This window comes from Oncorhynchus keta, chromosome 7 (genome assembly GCF_023373465.1).
Source record: "Oncorhynchus keta strain PuntledgeMale-10-30-2019 chromosome 7, Oket_V2, whole genome shotgun sequence".
In the NCBI taxonomy this organism is placed as follows: Eukaryota; Metazoa; Chordata; class Actinopteri; order Salmoniformes; family Salmonidae; genus Oncorhynchus; species Oncorhynchus keta.
In genome coordinates, this window is record NC_068427.1 from 31,423,190 (window position 1) to 31,430,139 (window position 6,950).

The following is a 6,950-nucleotide window of genomic DNA, read 5'->3' on the forward strand; positions in this document are numbered from 1 at the left end:
CAATGGCTCATTAGCTAGTCCCCATTTATGCAGCTCTGCCTGGAGGCTCTCAAGTCTTGTTCACACTGCAGGCCTTAAAAGGATACTTTTATATTTTGGCAATGAGGTCCTTTATCTACTTCCCCAGAGGCAGATGAACTCGTGGATACCATTTTTATGTGTCCAGTATGAAGGAAGATAGAGGTAAGAGGTAAGCCAATGCTCACTTGCGTTAAGGCAATTAGTGGAAGTCTATGGGTATCTGCTATTGTGCTAGTAGATATCTATAGATCCCCTACACTATTTTCGTGTTTGTTTTCTCACATGAACAGAAATTGAGCGAACAGTGTATCTTTACAACCAGGAATTGACAGAGGGATTTCTACTAGATAACATAGCCACAAAGTCAGAACAGCTTTCCCATTTTGACAACAGATGTCGTTCCGGCGGGAGAAAACAATAGGCGAATATCACAGCCAGTCACAACAATGGCGAGTAAGTTATACTGTGAAACACTATCGTTCCACTATTACTGCAGATATATTATGGACATTTTCTCAAATTACAATCCCAAAATCCTACTTTAAAGCTAGAATCCTTGATTGAATCAAAAACAAAGTGGTCCCCGCACCTGAGGGATGGGCCTGGAGAAATATAGACTCTCAAATTCATAGACACCGCTATGGATGCAAGCACTGACCATCCACGATGTTTCCATTTACATTGTTTACGAACATTGGAGTAAAACAAGCTTGTATTTTGGTTCTGATGGTGTACGACAGTTGAACTAAGCTCATGTAGGATTCATAAGTTATATCCTATAAGAGTCAATGGGTATACAGTATATCATTCATATACAAGTTCAAAAATGGATGTAGCGTCTAAGGATTCCAGCTTTAACCATTAGTTTCTTGTTAGATCTGATAGAGTTGCGTCAATTCGAATCTGGTATCAGGATAAATATGACAATGAGTCACCGATTGTTTACTATGTATTTTTTATTAGCTACGGCACCTCAGTACCTCCAGGCTCTGATCAGGCCCTACACCCAAACAAGGGCACTGCGTTCATCCACCTCTGGCCTGCTCGCCTCCCTACCACTGAGGAAGTACAGTTCCCGCTCAGCCCAGTCAAAACTGTTCGCTGCTCTGGCCCCCCAATGGTGGAACAAACTCCCTCACGACGCCAGGACAGCGGAGTCAATCACCACCTTCCGGAGACACCTGAAACCCCACCTCTTCAAGGAATACCTAGGATAGGGTAAGTAAGGGTAGGTAATCCTTCTCCCCCCAACAAGATTTAGATGCAAGTGGCTGTTCCACTGGTTGTCATAAGGTGTATGCACCAATTTGTAAGTCGCTCTGGATAAGAGCGTCTGCTAAATGACTTAAATGTAAATGTAAATGTAAACAATAAGTGGTAAATGCAATTTTCATATATACGGGCTCTCTGTCCCACCTCGCAGGGCAAAACAGAGAACTGACTTGTTCCTGACAAAGATATTATAATATACCCTGATGGCAGTAGTAGTTCCGGCTTCCGAGCCGGCCTGTCAGAGTAGAGACTGGGCGTGGTTTAAACTTGCTCAGCCTATTGCAGGCGATCAGACGGGTCCCCGCCTCTTGGCGCTTCTGTTGATAGATGTAAATGTTGCTGTGAAGAACATCCATGCGCTTATGCTCGATACCGTTATCTCGCACCTGGCTCCTGTTATCTAACAAAACACTGCTTGTTCTGCAACCCCACGCTCTGAACTCATTGCATAGGTCCTGTCTTCTGTAATTTTCCATCATGAGAAAGGCCCATGGCCCTGAAGCTTTTAACAATGTTTCAAGTCAGCTATGTTGCATAACACATACATACATCCACACAAGCCAACAGCAGATAATATTCAATCATATATATGGTAATGGCTATAATGTAAAACACAGGATCCAACAAATACATCCTTTGAAGTTTCAGGATTTTGAGGAACTCCCTCCTGGTTTTATAACTCTTATCATAAACGGCATGCTTCATGTTGTCATTTATATGCTTGGAGATACTTGCGTTAGGTTTGGACACCATCCACAAATGAATTACTGTTGTGCTATGTGTGCAAGTGACAGAAGATGAACCTTATCTTGTCTTACCATGTGCGTTGCTATAGTGCTAGGAATGTGATAGTTGTTGTTGGTTAGTACTCTGTGTGATCATGGAGTAAAAAGCATGGACCATGCACGTGTTGCAGAGACAGCGTGCAGAGCTGTGGCCTTGCATGATGACTAAAGAGTAACCTGCTAAAAAGTATGTCTTCGTGGTGTGTGTGGTTGACATCTGAGTAAAGTGTTGACTAGGGTTCAGTCAGTTAATTGACATTTTGTGTTTTTTGAATTGTATATTTTGTACTGTCTTGATGTTCTTCTCTGTTATGGTCTTTTGTGAGTTGCATTATTTTGATTTGCACTCTGCTGAGTTTATCACTCCAAATCTTCACTTTGTTTTGTCTCAAGTCATTCACGTCTTGAACATCAGTCATCAGATTCATTGTGAGAGGTCAATCATGTCAGATATGAATAATTACATTGACACCGTGTGGGTGACACCATTGATTCATTTTCCCCTATGCCGGTTTTGGCGATCGTCCAGTAAAGAAATGACTTACTACAACCATCATAATGCTGTACTTCTCTCACTAGAGTGCTTTTTCACCATCCATTTCAATGGGTTGAAATTGTTACTGTAGCTGGTTGACTAAAACCGTTAATCAGACATTTCGGTCAACACTTTACTGTATGTGTCCTTATTGATGAAGCCTTTATAACAGCTATATTACACATTATGCCAAATGTCAAAAGCTGTCATAAGTATTTTTGAATAGTAGTGAGTAACGGCATAAGATGTAATACAACTAGTTAATAATGGGTTTTATAGATGACTGTTCATCCTGTTGTCATATTCTCTAATGTCAACTGTTAGTAACAACTGCTATTATACAGTCTGCAAGACAACTTTTGTCATATGTTATTACATGCTACATAAGAGTCTACATACCAGATGTTATAACAGGGTGTTTTGTCATTTTACCAACCTCTGTGTCACATTATTAAATTGAATGGAATGACGGACGTCATAACCTTGTCATATGGCTTTATAGTGTGTGCACAAACACCTTCAGTATAGTGACTTTCATTTGAGGTGTTATGAAACAGTTACTGTATGAATGTGCTTATACCACAGGTCGAGTTGAATATCACAAAATGTTACCATTCAAATGATCTCCAAGAAACATGGGCAAATGGGAGCACAGATGTAGATTTGATTCTGGCGCCTACTAGCACTCTTGACTCCACATCCTGTAGTGCTTCTGTCAAGGCACAGCCTTATCGCTGTAACTGAAAGATCGCTGGTTCGTATCCCCTAGCCGACTAGATAAAAACCTGTCGATGTGCCCTTAAGCAAGGCACTTAACCCATTTGCCCATAATTTCAATAAAAAGACCAGGCTGCTTGGTCAACCCAGAAAGAAAGTGAATAAAAACCCATCTGATGGTTAAATTAACCCATGTTTAGATAATCACATAACCTGTCACATTATGCTGGCTTGCAAAATGATGTCTAATTCTGGTAGAAATAAAGCCGGAATGGGGATATCCAACCTTCTGAATTTTATATCACCCACAACCTGCATTCAGAATGACTGCCAGGGTGGGAAAACTGAAATATGAGACTACCTAATGCATCTAAATTGGAACAATCATTTCAGTAACATATCGGATTAGTTTAGAAAATATATGACATTTGTATTTGAGAAGCATAACATCAATTAATCAATGTACATTAAAAAAACATAGATATTGAGAAAAATCTTAAAATCAACCTGAAATAGAGCACGCTGTGAAATGTGATTATGATGGGCGTGGTTTTGGTTCAACTCTGGTTATTAACACCAACACTGGGGTTATTTTACAACAATGAGTGTTAATTCAACATTTAATTGTTATGTTCAGAGTGTAGGCCCTTAACATTAAATGGGCGGCAGGTAGCCTAGTGGTTAGAGCGTTGGACTAGTAACCGAAAGGTTGAAAGATCAAATCCTTGAGCTGGCAAGGTAGAAATCTGTTGTTCTACCCCTGAACAAGGTAGTTAACCCACTTTTCCTAGGCTGTTGTTGAAAATAAGAATTTGTTCTTAACTGACTTGCAGTTAAACATAAAACAATTTATGATGACATATTCACTAAGGATCTCATTTGGTGAAGGCTATTGGACTGAAAATGGATGAATGCAACAACTATGTCTCTGTCACTAACAGATACAGTCATGGATAGTGCTGTAACTACAATTCACTTGACAGGATAGACACTGGGGTATTAAATAAATATATATATATATATATTCTTTACACTAAGCAGTGTGTTAATTTAACACTTTCCAATGTCTATAGGGTGTTAATTTAACACTCTCTGTGTTGATTTAACACTGGATAATCTGTGTAGTGGTGGAGTGTGTTTGTGTGGGAGACAGACATTCAGTTGACAAGTAAGGGATTAAGTGGATGGTCAGAAAGAAGCATGGTACTTTTGTGTGTCTGATCACTTCACTTGCTGAAGATTCTGATAGTTTGTTTGAGTCTATTATGTAAATGTGTGACTAAATGTCACGCCTTGGTCATAGTGTTTTGTGTTTTCATTATATATTTGGTCAGGCCAGGGTGTGACATGGGTTTAAATGTGGTGTTTCGTATTGGGGGTTTTGTAGGTATTGGGATTGCGGCTGAGTAGGGGTGTAGAATAGGTTGGCTGCCTGAGGCGGTTCTCAATCAGAGTCAGGTGATTCTCGTTGTCTCTGATTGGGAACCGTATTTAGGTAGCCGGGGTTTCACTGTGTATTTCGTGGGTGATTGTTCCTGTCTCTGTGTAGTTTCACCAGATAGGCTGTAATTAGTTTGCACGTTCCGTTTGTTGTTTTGTATTTGTATCAGTTATTTCATGAACCGCGATTCATTCATTAAAGACATGAGTAACCACCACACTGCATTTCGGTCCGACTCTCTTTCAACAAACGAAGAACGCCGTTACACTAAAACTCACAAGTGATTCTGTGTGTCTCTTTGTTTAAGCTATGGGTTGGAGTCAGAGGTTGCAGCTCTTGCTCTTCTCACTCCTCTGTCTCACTGGCAACTCCAAGGCAGTAGGAGGTAAGTAGGATGAACTTTACCCACAGAATTCATCAGCTATCAATCAATCAATCAACAAATCAATCAACTATGTTAGGAGGACAGCTAAACGTACTGATTGAATTAAACTGGATCAAGTTAACAGCTCTATATCCGGAAACATGGTCCTTCACTTTGTCATTACTTAAGTCTGACCTCTGGTGGGTGTTGATGGAATTATATCCTTTGATACAGCAACCTGGAAAATATTTGTGTGCATGTTTCTTGTGTTCTCAAAGGTATAGCACAGAGCAAATTCTCCTGTGTCAAAAAACACAGCTTTAAAGTTCCTGAACGGTCATTCTGAAAAGTACTTTTTATCTCATGGCTACCCTACCAGGAAGTTCATTATGGCCAAACAGTTAGATTTTTGTTTCATCAGACCAGAGGACATTTCTCCCAAAAAGTATGATCTTTGTCTCCATGTGCAGTTGCAAACTGTAGTCTGGCTTTTTTATGGCGGCTTTGGAGCAGTGGCTTCTTCCTTGCTGAGCGGCCATTCAGGTTAGGTCGATCTAGGACTTGTTTTACTGTGGATATAGATACTTTTGTACCTGTTTCCTCCAGCATCTTCCAAAGATGCTTTGCTGTTGTTCTGGGATTGATTTGTACTTTTTGCAACAAAACACGATCATCTCTAGGAGACAGAACGCGTCTCCTTCCTGAGTGGTATGACGGCTGCGTGGTCCCATGGTGTTTATACTTGCATACTATTGTTTGTACAGATGAACGTAGTACCTTCAGGCATTTGGAAATTGCTCCCAACGATGAACCAGATTTGTGGAGGTCCACAATTTATTTTCTGATGTCTTGGCTGATTTCTTTTGATTTTCCCATGATGTCAAGCAAAGAGACACTGAATTTGAAGGTAGGCCTTGAAATACATCCACAAATACACCTCCAATTGACTCAAATTATGTCAATTCGCCTATCAGAAGCTTCTGAAGCCATGGCATAATTTTCTGGAATTTTCCAAGCTCTTTAAAGGCACAGTCAACTTAGTGTATGTAAACTTCTGACCCACTGGCATTGTGATACAGTGAATTAGAAGTGAAATAATCTGTAAACAATTGTTGGAAAAATAACTTGTGTCATGCACAAAGTAGATGCCCTAATCGACTTACCAAAACTATAGTTTGTTAACAAGAATTTTGTGGAGTGGTTGAAAAACAAGTTTTAATGACTCCAACCTAAGTGTAAGTAAACTTCCGACTTCAGCTGTAGGTGTTCCTTTTGTCCAGGTGGGAAAGGGCAGTGTGGAGTGCAATAGAGATTGCATCATCTGTGGATTTGTTAGGGCGGTATGCAAATTGGAGTGGGTCTAGGGCCATGACCAGCCTTTCAAAGCACTTCATGGCTACAGACGTGAGTGCCACGGGTCGGTAGTCATTTAGGCAGGTTACCTTAGTGTTCTTGGGCACAGGGACTATAGTGGTCTGCTTGAAACATGTTGGTATTACAGACTCAGACAGGGAGAGGTTGAAAATGTCAGTGAAGACACTTCCTAAAGGTCTTACATTGGCTGCGGAGAGCGTTATAACACAGTCGTCCGGAACAGCTGATGCACTCATGCACGTTTCAGTGTTACTTGCCTCGAAGTGAGCATAGAAGTAATTTAGCTCATCTGGTAGGTTCGTGTCACTTGGCAGCTCGCGGCTGTGCTTCTCTTTGTAGTCTGTAATAGTTTGCAAGCCCTGCCACATCCGAAGAGCGTCAGAGCCATTGTAGTCCGATTTGATCTTAGTCCTGTATTGACGCTTTGCCTGTTTGTTGGTT